A 12,998-nucleotide genomic window follows, 5' to 3' on the forward strand; every position below is an offset into this window, starting at 1 on the left:
CATATGTTGTTTTTAAAACAATGGATAAAAAGGAAACCCCCTCCAATCAAATCCTGTCATGAGGTCTGCAGCTGAACTCTGCGTGTGGCCTCTAATTCTTCTACGAAACTACACCTCTCCAGTGCCACACGTAACTGCTCTCTCACCTGGAAACAAAGGGATTGAGCTTGTACACAGAGGTGTTTTCACTAGGCCTTACTGTACAGTTACCCTAAGATCCCCTTTGCCTCAAATAACATGACAGAATGCTGGTAAGTTTTTTCACGGATGCTCCTGTTCACAAACTTGCTTGTTAACAGCTTTCAATTTAACATTGGAGACAAATCTTCCCTGAAATAAATTACATTATGTAATTTGTACTAGCCAATCGATACACACATTTCCACCAACTACTGCTTTTTAACCATACAGACCTGTCTTCTTACAAGAATTCAAGAAGATGAAAAGGAAACTCAAGTCACACAAACACACAAAGTGTGCCTATAACACACAGCATGTGCACAAATTGAGAACCGCCATGGCAAGGCACACCATTTCATCCTCCGTTTTGTCGTTGTCCAATATGGAGTTCAGGACCTTGAGCACCTCCACCTCACTGGACACGCCGGCCTGAGTCTTCGCCTGTCGCCTCACCAATGTTCTCCTGAGAGATCTCTCGTGTCTGCAGATTAGGAACTCCAAGTGTTCCAGGAGCACCTAGTGGGAGAGGCAAAAGGAAAAGCGTGTTTCAAGAACAACTTCAATTCCGGGCCTCAAGTTCACCAAATGCAAAACCAAGTCTGAATCCCTTCAATTCAGTGCCCAGGTAGGGAGCCATCCCCTCGAATGTGTTAAAATAGCCTCACTCCTCCTCACGGATCAAACAAGGTTTGAGAACAATAGGTCCCAGCCAAATCCATGGGGACATGTAGACAAGGGGAGTGAATGGTGTCCTGTGTTGAAAGACCCTGGCAGTGCACCTACTGACCCTGGTGTTGTTTCTCTCCGCCTTCAGGTTGGCGATCTCCTCCTCTCTCTGCACGAGCTGCTCCCTGCAGGTGTGGAGCTCTGCAGCGAGAGCTGCACACTCCTGGGGTCGGAGAGGGGACAAAAGTGGAGAGACACAGGGGGTCTTTACCAGAGCACACCAGGCCTCCGTGGCCCTCCAGAGTCCCAGCACCCACCACCCTCAAGTAGCATCACACACACCAGTCCCCTCCTCACCACCCACAGGAGTCCCGGGGATTTTCGGAGGGACAGACACTCAAGGGGACAGACGTTTTCAGGTGCCTGGCAGGTCTAGGACTCAGGAGCTCTGCTGACTCGGGAGCAACAGGCCAAGAAGCCTGCTGCCCATCCCCAGCCTCTGGCCTCGTCTGGCAAGCAGGCTTGTGGAGCGGCAGCGGGGAAAGGCTGACGGTACTCAAAAGCTGCTGTCTTAGCCTGGACCCCTGTCTCAGTCAAGTCAACCATACCAAATGGGCTTTTCAAAAATGATGGTAGGACTCTTGTCGATAGGGAGAATTTAAGACTTATTTCTTTAGTCAAGCAGGAAATATTATGGATGAAGGGTCTCTGAGGAGAGTGATGCCAGGGCCCACCACCCCACATGGGGTTTCTCTCCCGCCAATACCGAGCGCCCGCCCAGGACATGGCGTACAGATGGGCTCCAAGGAGGTGGACGCACACTCTCCAGTCAGTCGAGCGCAGAGCCTGGTGCAAGGCTCAATCCGTGAACCAGGACATCATGACCTGAGCTAAACCAAGAGTCAGACGTTTAACGCCCGGAGACACCCAGGCGCCCCAGAGCTTTTGTCTCTGTAGGACAAATGAGGGCATAAAGGTTCGCTTAAAAACTGACATTCCAAATAAAGAGAGTGGTTGATTTCAGCCATTCTAGAAAATCCAAGGACAAACTGGTGACATACTTCAAGTTCCTTCATAAATTAACCCTTTCCAAATCAACGGGAATGTTACCACAGAACTGAACACGTTCCTTGCAATCTGATTTGACAAGGTGAACCCACAGACGCCTATCTGATCCTTGATGTAGGACTGTGCAGGCCCATTTTTATGTGGCGATTTTTGTTCCAATAAATACATTGGAAACTTTTCTGGAGATGTGTGACATTTGGAAAGACTGGCAGATGAGCTGAGCAGCTACGAAATATCAAAGATAGTAAGTAAAAGGGAGGCCACGGGTGCATGAAATAAACGCAGATACTAGGCTATTATAGCATTTCCTATCCGAAAACATACACAAACCTACTCTAACAAGATAAAACGTATCATTTTGCACACAGAAACTGACCGTACCTACCTGGTGCCATCTGCAGTCAAGAGAAAGGCAAACAAATGTGGAGACGCAGGATTAAGTCCTAACCGCATAACACGAGCTGTAGCAGACGCTGTCCTCTGGGGGAAGTGTGCACCACTTCCTGTTGCTATTGAGGTCACCTCAAGTGTTGCACGAATCTGCTTTCAGCTCTTGGTAAGCACTTCCTTTCTCCAGTAAATCAAGCACCACAGGAGAAGTGATTTCTCAGGGTTCCTGCGTCATTTTCACCCTGTTAAGGGCAATGCCACGAACCTTATTTACACCTTGGGACCCGTTTGAAGTGTCCCCAGGGATGCTGGACGTGCTCCCGCGATGTAGAGAAGACTCATGGTATGACAAGAAAAGGCTGAATGGCCTGACATGTACTGAGGTCCACAGCTGCAGCTGCCAGCCGGCCTGCGTGAGGACCATGGAGGCACAAGGAAAGGGAAATTCTCGAAGCTCTCACTGCGGCTACCCCAGCACATGCAAAAACCTGGTGCTATGTGTGAGACATCTTTGTGTCTCGTGTGGAAGATGTGGCATTTCTGTGGATGTAGGACTGCTGTGAGATGGGCACACCTGCAGACTCAACTCAAACTGCAAGACAAGTGAAGACCTGATTATCACGACGTAAGGCAGAAGGAAGGGAAGGATCGAAAACTGGCACATTTCAATGCAGGCACAGGATATCTTGGTGAATTTAGAAAGGGGTTTGGCTTTTCAAATGGTCATGATGATAGGAGAAGCAGCTTCTACCACGAAGAGGAAGCACACGGTTTCCCAGACGCCCCAGAGAAGATTGCAGAGAAGCAGGAACCACCATCCACCGCATGTCAACCACTCCAAGACAAAAAGGGAAAACCCAAGAAAATCAGTTGAGGAGACCATGGCTGCTTGCACAGGTTTTTCACGCAGAAGGAGATGCCCTGTCGGGGGGAAAATGCCACAAACGACATTTATTCACGAGAAAGACAAGTGAGCACCAAGATGTTGGGTAGGAAGGGGTGAAGCAGCTACCGTCTGAGCGGACACAGGCGGGGGTGTGATCAGGGCGGCTGGCCCTGTGTAGGAAGCTCACCCCAGGGTCCTGAAGGCAACAAGTGCCAGTGGCCAGTGGTCTGGCTGCACAACCAGAGCCCTTGCCCTGGACCAGTTCCATCCCGGCTCTGTCCCTCAACTCAGGAAGTACGCTGAAAGCAAGGGACTGTCCTCTAAAGTTCTTTGGCATTGGACAATGTCCTGGCCACCCAGAACCCCACGGGTCACCACCAAACGTGTCTTGGCGGCTCACTCGCTCCGGAGCGCAGCGGGTCTAAGTCAGCCTGCAGACCAGGGGCCACGAGGACCTGTGAGGCTCATGACACAGGCACTTGACAAGAAGGACAGTCAATGCTACCAAAGAGAACCGCCACAGAGGGAACGTTATGAAAGTCTGGAAGATGCCAAGGGACGTTACAAAAAACTCTGGGAAAACCATCAAGCCCTGCCATAGCCAGCCCGTCACCACAAAGCCTGCCCTGGGCAGGCACCTGACAGGGGAGGAGGGCGGCCATGGCGGTGGGGATAGGGAGCTGGGAGGCTGACACCATCACCACTCCATGGACGCTGGCTGAGCGTGCGCAAACTGGATGGTCATTTTAGAAGAATGACGGGTACTAGGCAAGGACTACTGGGTTTTGTTTTCTCTTGTAACAAATGCTGATGACCAAAATGTTTACTATGACTTCTCAGTCTTCCCTGGCTTGCTCTTATACATGTGAGTAGCCTGCTAATCAACACATCATGAACTAGGAAAAATGAATTCAATTTGAAGCATGTTTGAAGGCATCAAGGAGACCCTGAGGCAGTCACAACTGGAAGGACTGAGACCCCAACAAAAGGGAAGCCCACTGAGCCAACTCTAATGTTCAGAGTCCTCTCTCTCCCTCAAGACATGTGAGGATTCTGAATTTCCTCAGGGATTGCAGGCAATATACCAACGAGCTGCAAAGGAAACCTAACAGAAAGGCAAGCAGAAAGTCGCAGCGAACCGAGCTCTGGACAGCACAGGGAGGCACAGAAAATGAGCCCGGCACTCGGCAAGCACTGCCTGAGAAGCTGACCCTTCCATCATCTCATTGTGCTGTGGAGGAAATAACTGGGCTTTGGGACCTAGCATCAAGGACGGGTCCTCGGAAATACTCCAGGCCTCCAAATGGAGACCCTGGAGGTCTACACGGGGGTGGGGGACAGCGTGAGACCAGCTCACACTGCACCTTACAAAGACTGAGCCCCAGTCTCAACTCACTCACGCCTGAGTGGGACCAATAACCGCCACACTCGGGGTGTGTGGGATGAAATGCTGAAGGAATAAAAGCACATGAAGAGCCTCTATGCTTCTCCATACAGTCCAGCACAAAAATAAAAACAAAGAAGAAATGAAAAGACAAGATAAGGCAAGACCAAAAAATACAGAAAAGAACAGAAAAGAAAAAAAAAGAAAAAAGAAAAGAAAAAGGAAGAAAAGAAAAGAAAGGAAAAGAAAAGAAAAAAGAAGAAAAGAAAAGAAAAGAAAAGAAAAAAATGGAAAGGAAAGGAAAGGCAAGGAAATGAAAGGAAAGGAAAGGAAAGGAAAGGAGAGGATAGGAAAGGCAAGGCAAGGCAAGACAAGGCAAGGCAAGGCAAGGCAAGGCAAGGCAAGGAAAGGCAAGGAAAGGAAGGGAAAGGCAAGGCAAAGCAAGGCAAAGCAAGGCAAGGAAATGAAAGGAATGCCTGGGTGGCTCAGTCGGGGAAGCATCCCACTTTGGTTCATGTCATGATCTGACGCTTTATGGTTTGAGTCCCGCGTCAGGCTCTGTGGTGATAGTCAAGAGCCTGGACCATGCTTTGGATTCCGTGTCTCCCACTTTGTCTCCCCCTCCCCTGCTCAAGTTTTGTTTCTACCTCTCTCTCCCTCTCAAAAGTAAATTATATTAACAAAAAAAATTCTTTTAATAAGAAAAGGAAAGAAACAAACAAGCAAACAAAAAAAGAGACACACCTGGATAGCTCAGTCTACTCGTTTAAGTGACCAACACTTGGTTTCGGCTCACGTTTGTGAGTTTGAGCCCTGGGTTGGGTTCTCTACTGACAGAAAAGAGCGTCTGCTCAACAGTGTCTCTCTCTCCCCCATCCTCTACCCCCACCCCTGCTCTCACTTTCTTTCTCCCTCAAAATAAATAGATAAACATTAAAAAAAAAAAGGTTTTACATCATATCGACCCAAAGAAGAAAGAAGAGAAACAGACCAAGAGGAGACACATAGACTGGAGTGATTGGATGCAAAAGTCAACTGTCCAAAAACCATTCTTGACAAATGGGAACTTTTCAGAGACTCAAAACAGATTCTCAAACTGCAAATTATCGGAGCTAAAATTACGATCTCCAGGTGCCTGAGTGGCTTAGTTGGTTAAGCATCTGACTTTAGCTCAGGTCATGATCTCATGATTTGGGAGTTTGAGCCCCGCGTTGGGCTCTGTGCTGACAGTGCAGAGCCTAGAGCCTGCTTCGGCATCTATGTCTCCCTCTCTCTCTGTTCTTCCCTTGCTCCCACTCTATCTAGCTCTCCAACATAATTAAAAGACTAAAAAATCTTGTTAATGGCATTAAGAACTCAGTCCGTGGGCTTCACATCAGACTAGACACAGGTGAATAGCCTCAGTGAACTGAAAGATAGGTAGGTAAAAATATATCTAGACCATACACAGAGAAAACGTCAAGAAAATACACAAGCCCAAAAGACACAGAAGATATGGTACAAAGGTCCAATAGGAGCCCACAAAGTAGAGGAAACACAGAATGGGTAGTATCATTTCACTAAAAAGATAAGAATCAAAACTGATAAAAGAACCAAGAGAGTGACTCCACAAGGAACACCTCAGGCAAAAAGATGTTAACAGTCTTGAGAGGACAAAGAGACCGCCTTCCATGGGACAACAACAACACTACCAGCTGACTCTTCAAGAAAAGCAAATGAAGCCAGATGATGGATTGGCATGTATGAAAGGTGAACTAAAATAGCCACCAACCTGGAAGTCTTTACCTAACAGAAACATTCTTCACAGTGAAGGCAAAGTAAAGATGTTTTTCAGGCAAAACAGAAGCAAAAACAAAAATAAAAACTGAACAACAAACAAAAACAACACACACACACATACACACACACACACGCACACACAAAAACCATGACTACACATCAACTACAGACACAAACTAAAATCAATATTAAAGCAGCTTGTTGCAGAAAAGAAATGTAGTCTCTGAAAGAAATATGAAAAAACAAGGCTTGCAGAACAACATCACAACAGAAAGGGTAACTATGAGAACAAAACTTAACAAGCATTAAGTGCACGAAACAATGACAACAATGCCAAATCCATCTAAAACGTAAAAATATCACCCAACAAAAGGTGAAGAGGAGTTCAGTCTGGTTCAAGTGTCAAAGAAAAGAGCAGGGGCGCCTGGGTAGCTCAGTCAGTTGAGTGTCCGACTTTGGCTCAGGTCAAGATCTCACGGTGTGTGTGAGTTGGAGACCCGTGTCAGACTCTGTGCTGATGACTCAGAGCCTGGAACCCGCTTCACATTCTGTGTCTTCCTTTCTGCTCTGCCCCTCACCCGATTGTATTATGTCTCTCTCAAAAAACAAATAAATCTTAAAAAAAAAGAAAAGATAAAAGGAGAGAGCAGTGTCAGGGAAGCAGTACAAGTCCTGAATCAGGCAGGGGTCAGTTTAAAATGCACCTGAAATAGATATACATTCCAGAAATAGAAATAGATACATTCTATTTCTGAAATAGATAGAAATAGATACACTCCAATTAACCTAACAGATCAGTGTACAATTAAAAACTCCTTCCTGCTTCTAAACGAAGGCTAGAGACCAAAGGAAGACAGAACAGCTGGGACAAAGAAGAAACTAATAATACGGTACGTGTAAACTAACATATCAGTCATTACGTGTGCACAAATACTGCAAGCAAAAGGTTGACTCTCAAATGCGTTAGAAGGAAACTTACCATACCCTGGTCACAAAGGTATACCTTAAAACGTAAGATCACAGACAGGTGGAAGTAAAAGATCCCCAGACAAACTCTACCGAACAGAAAACTGATGTGGCCACCAGGACCCTCCAATAAAGTAACCTCTACAGCAAAAAGCTCTACTAGAGACAAAGAGGAACATTTCGCGATGGAAGTTCCATCTACCAAGAGAACAAGACTTCTAAACTTGCATATAATAACGCAATCTCAAAATACAGAAAAGTTGACAAACATAGAAAAGGAAAAAGAGCCACATCCATAAGCACGATGGGAGACTTGACGATACATCTCTCAGTATCTGACAGAACTGACGACAACAGAAAACTCAAGGCAGTGTGACGGGGCTGTCCAATATGGGGTCACGTGCTTTATTGCAAGTACTTGAACCGCGGCTCCTCAAAGTGCGACGTGTGCAAAGTATAAAATGCACACCACATTTTAAAGACAACGTGAAAAAAGAGAATTCAAAATCATATATAATTTTTTCTCACACCGGCTATACACGGAAATGATATTTTGGATATACCTGTTAGTTATATTATTAAACTCATTCTCGCCTATTCCTTACTTGGTTTCAAGTGGTTACTAAAATCTGAATTCTGTCATTAACAAACTTCATCTAACCTATAAATAGAGACTACTGCATTCCCCCAATACACATTATTTTCACGTGCCCAAGGAACAGTTCATGAAAACGAATATATGCCAGGCCATTAGGAAAGTCAGCTCATCACAAAGGACTGAAATACTGCAGGGCATATTGACGGATACCATTAGATTCACAGTTCATTTCCCGCAACAATTCATCACGCCCAAAGTGATGGGAGAAAGACAGGGAGACTTCCGGTGATGACCAGTCATGGGCGGCTGAGAGAGCACCGTCACCCCTGCCACCACAGGAGGACAGGGAGAAGCAGGCTGTCGATGAACCAGGAAGCTGACTCTCCCCTGACTCGGAATCTGCAGATGCCTTGATCTTGAGAACTTCCCAGTCTCCTCAACTGTAGGAAAGAAGTTTCTGTTTCTTATTAGGCAGCCAGTCTATGGTATTTTGTTACAACCACCCCAAAACACTGAGACAGATACCTTCATGGAATTAAGCTAGAAATCCGCACAAAGAGAACGAGAAAATCCCCCGAAACATCAAGATGTGTTATGCTCCTAAACATTGTGATGAATTAAGAAAAAGATGCCACAATGAAAGTTAGGAAATAGTTTCACATAAAAGATAATAAACATTTGGCTTATCAAAACTTGTGAGATCAGGAAAGGTGTGCTTAAAGGGAGACTCATAGCTTTAGAATACATATATCATAGGATAGCTCAGTTGCTTGGTGACCAACTCTTGATTTTGGCTCAGGGTATGATCCCACGGCCACAAGATCGATCCCCAGCCTGGCTCCACACGGAGTGAGGAGCCTGCTCGAGACTCTCTCTCTGTCTCTCTCTCTCTCTCTCTCTCTCTCCCTCTGACCCTCTGCCCTGCTCATGCTCTCCTTCTGAAATGAATCAACACACTAATAAGCAAGTAAATACAATACACATACTGGAAAGGAACAAAGGCTAAAAATCAAATGAAGGATTTAGTTCAAGAACTACCAGATGGGACAGCAAACAATCACCAAGTAGATGGAAAACAAAAGGGCAGAAATCAGTGCTGCAGGAAACAAATAGTAAATGACAGAAATCAAAAAAGCCCAAGTTGGTTCTATGAAAAAGAAACAAAGCACAAAGTACCAATATCAAGAAGTTCTAAAGCAAATATCACACCAGATGCTGCAGATAGGGGGGTTTTAGAAACCAGTTGAAACTTATTCCTTGGAAAGTCTGGGAGGTCTGAGCAAACTCCTAGAAAACAAAATGCCTTATCTAAATAGACACAAGAAGATATGGGAAATCAGAAAATTCCTATTTCCACTTAAGAAAGGAATCTGCAATGAAAACCCTTCTCACAAGGAAAACCCTACACCAGCTGTTGGCCTAGCACTTCTTCCCAAAAGAAAAGAACACATACAAAAACTCTTCTGGGAAAGCACAAGGAGTGCTTCTTCCTACGTTGTTTTAGGAGGCCAGCACGACCTTAAACCCAAACCCCAGCAAGGACGGCACAAGAGGGTGCAAGGGAACACCCACCTCTCTCTTGAATACACGTGCAAGAATCTAAAGCACACTTTTTACAAATGGAATCCAGTGCAAAGAGAATGCATAGACATCAGGTTTGGATTAATCTAGAAGGGCAAAAGTTGTTTTCAGTTAAACCACAACATTACACAAATCACTTGTCCCCAAAGATGCACAAAACACATTTCAGAAAATTTAGTATTATTATTTCTTTGATGATTGTTAAAAAATCAGAGCAAACTAAAAACAGAGGAGAATTTTCATGTTTTGATACAACTATCTACCAGTAATGCCACGGTAAGTGTCACATGTAGTGGTAAAATACTGAACTCTTTGGGACACCTGGGTGGCTTCTAGTCGGTGAAGCGTCTGACTCTTGATTTCAGCTCAGGCCATGATCTCACGGTTCATGAGTTCAAGCCTGGCATCAGACTCTGCTGACAGTGCGGAGTCTGCTTGGGATCCACTCGCTTTCCCCCCTCCAACTCCCCTTCCCATGCATGCTCTCTAAATCAATAAAGAAAGAAAGAAACTTTAAAAAATATTAAGTATACAAAAAATTATGAAACCCTTCTCTCTCGTATCTGGGAGGAGACAAGGACACCTACTCTCACCACTTCCCTTCAACACAGTACTGGAGGCCCTAGCCAATCCAAGGCAAGAAACATACAAATGGTTATACTATTGGATAGAAACCAAAGAAACTTACCACAAGGCAACACAGAGAACGTAAGGCAGACGTACACAAGAATGTGAAAAGCTGTGCCATTCACAGATGTATTTCACACACATAGAAAGAACTCATTCTAATCAACAAAAACCAAAACACACAACCTAATCACAAAGTGGCTTCCAAAAGGCAATTATTTCTCAAAAGAAACATGTAAGTGGCCAAGACCCAGCAACCAGCTAACACACGAGAAGAGGCAATACCAGGCATCGGCCAGCCCTGAGCTCCCGCACGCTGTTGCTCGTGGGGAACAGACACGTGCCGCCACTCACACCCTGCTCCTCCAAGGCAACCCAATACGATGCATGTGGATCTGCAGGCAGCCTCTGCACAAACCGGAGCAGCCACAGCAGAAACAATAAACCGTGCTGTGCTCACACACTGGGCCTTCGACAGCAGGGGAGGACCAGCACAGCCACACAAGGAAAGCAGGTGCATTGCGCACACACAGCGCTCAAGGGTTGGCTCAACATGAAGCGAAGAACAGGCCAAGGCAATCGCTGGTGAAAGTCAAGACCGTGGTTACCTTTGGGGGACGTTCGGTGGGAGTCAGTAGGAGGTAGGAAGCACGGTAAGGTTCCATTTCTTCATCCAGGTGGTGGTTCCAAGAATGTGTTCGCTGAGTGAAAAATATGGAAGATCAGCTGAAAGTAGTGGCCTAGGATGTTCCAAACGTCCACCGCGTGCCACACAACTAGGCCGCTCTGTGCGGGCAGCTAACCCCCAAGAGAAGCAAGGAAGCCCCACCCATCTGAGTGCAGAGTCAGGAAAGGGCATCCAGAAGCCAGAGGAGCTACCGCCACACCCTAGTCGCCTCCAGCTGTTCATCTGGGGGAGTCCACATCGCCTTCTTAAACATCATTGGCCACAAGACACTGAATGCAGAAGCAGCTGGAACAATAAAGATCTTGCACTAAGCAAATGCCACGCTTCTACACAGTGTTGTCCTGAAAATGTACGTATGTTTTGCACGAAAGGTATGAGTACGTTAATCTGTCCTAATTTATTGTCTTTAAGTGAGTTCATCACATCTGAGATGCTGGGATTTGGTTTGGTTTCCTTAATGTTTGTTTTTGAGAGAGAGAGACGCAGGGCACGTGAAGGGGAGGGGCAGAGGGAGAGGGACACAGAGAATCTGAGACAAGTCCAGGCTGGCAGCTGGCAGCACAGAGCCCCACATGGGGCTCTAAACCATCAACTGTGAGATCACCACCTGAGCCAGAGTCGGACCCTTAACACAGAGAGCCACCCAGGTGCCCGCTTCAATTCTCGGTTTAATCTCACCACAGTAGAGATCCAGAGACACAACCCCCACACTCGAAGGCTCTCTGGGGCCCTCAATAATCCCCTGATGTCCAAGTGTCCCGACACCACCGAGTCTGAGAAACACTGACCAGGGAACAAAGGACACTGTCCCCTTCTTCTCATCAACTTCCCAATTTCTATAGGGTTTCCCCAGCTCACCAGACTCTCTAGGGCCTGGCCCACAGGACGCAAGGGCCTAAGGCGGCCTCTGTTCGTGGCAGCCGCCTCGGGGGACAGAACGTGTGCAGCCTGTGTGGGGTCAGGGGACGGACAAGGCGGGAAGGTCTCCGACAGCCTCTGCGAGGGCGGGCGGCACACTCCTTACAGGACAGCCGCGGCTGAGGCGGGCACCCGGAGAACCTCCCAGAAGCCACTACCTGAAGTGAGAAGGGCCCTTACTGCCTGCCGAGCGATTAAGCCAGCACTGCCACGGGAGGCACCCCCCACACCATCCCGCCGCCACAGAGCGGCCACCACGACTGACTCACGGGAGCCTGCGGGCATCCACACGGACAGGCCGGCCTTCCTCCCGAGGGTGGCCAAATGCTGTCCCCCAAGTGAGCAGAACCAGGGCGCCTCGAGCCACCCGGCCTCTCACGGCTGGCACTGTGGCCTCTGCGGAGTCCGAGCGGCACTGGGTCCACCAGAACTCACCTGCCTCGATCGGGACGGTCTTCGGAGAAACAGGGGCCCCAGGGCGACATCTTCGTAGGTGGAAGACTTCTAGCAAGGGAGAACCCGGATGCTCAGAAGGGCACCTCCCTCGCCCTCCACAGCGCATGCGGGCTCCTATCGCCCTCAAGAGCCCGCCGGCCTCCCGCCCACCTCTCCGCCTGGCAAATGCGCTGTGGCGCCAGCACCAACGGAAACTACTGCGTCAGGGAGGAAACACTACCCGGTGGGACGCTGCACCGGCAGAGACTCCTCATCACGCACCCGCCGGAACGCACTCGGGTACAACGTCAGAGGCGAACCCGATCTCAGCTGCGGACCTTGGGCGAGGGACACACATCAGCACAGGTTTGGGGCTGTGACAAAGGCATCGCCCTGGCGGGGGTTGCGGATACCTGCTCAGGGGAGAGGCTGTGCCTCAGTAAGAGCAGGAATGTGTGTGAAATCTCTGGAGGATCCTCTCACGTTTGCGAAAACTGCTCTAGAAAACTAGCCAAGAAGCCAAAACCACCCCCAAAAATATGCATGGGCGGGTCTCCGTGCAATCATAACCCAAGTCTGTGCTCTTTCCAAGCCCCTCCCCCACCCCGCTCCTCAGCCACCGACAGGGGCTCGGGAGCCTGTAAGAGCCCCGATGCCGCTGATGGGCCACGTTTGGGCCAGCTTCGGGACACCCTGGGCTACATTGGAGCCTCGCTGCTCCTGATTGTCCATGTTTCCCAAAGCGCGAGACCCCCCACCCCTTGTCGCTTTTGGAGGACACACTGTGTCCCAGCAAAGCAGCAGTGCTGACTGCCCACCCACAGGCACACTC

General features: G+C 48.0%; 1 long non-coding RNA gene across 1 annotated transcript; it reads right to left on the minus strand.

Annotated features, from left to right (window-relative positions):
• Nucleotides 1-948: 948 nt before the first annotated feature.
• On the minus strand, nucleotides 949-12,274 carry LOC131492658 (uncharacterized). Its single transcript, XR_009252219.1, has 3 exons — nucleotides 12,167-12,274; nucleotides 10,734-10,826; nucleotides 949-1,069 (listed from the first exon to the last, which is right to left on the minus strand). It is a non-coding gene; the product is annotated as an uncharacterized LOC131492658 (long non-coding RNA).
• Nucleotides 12,275-12,998: the final 724 nt, after the last annotated feature.

This window comes from Neofelis nebulosa, chromosome 13 (genome assembly GCF_028018385.1).
Source record: "Neofelis nebulosa isolate mNeoNeb1 chromosome 13, mNeoNeb1.pri, whole genome shotgun sequence".
Classification (NCBI taxonomy): Eukaryota; Metazoa; Chordata; class Mammalia; order Carnivora; family Felidae; genus Neofelis; species Neofelis nebulosa.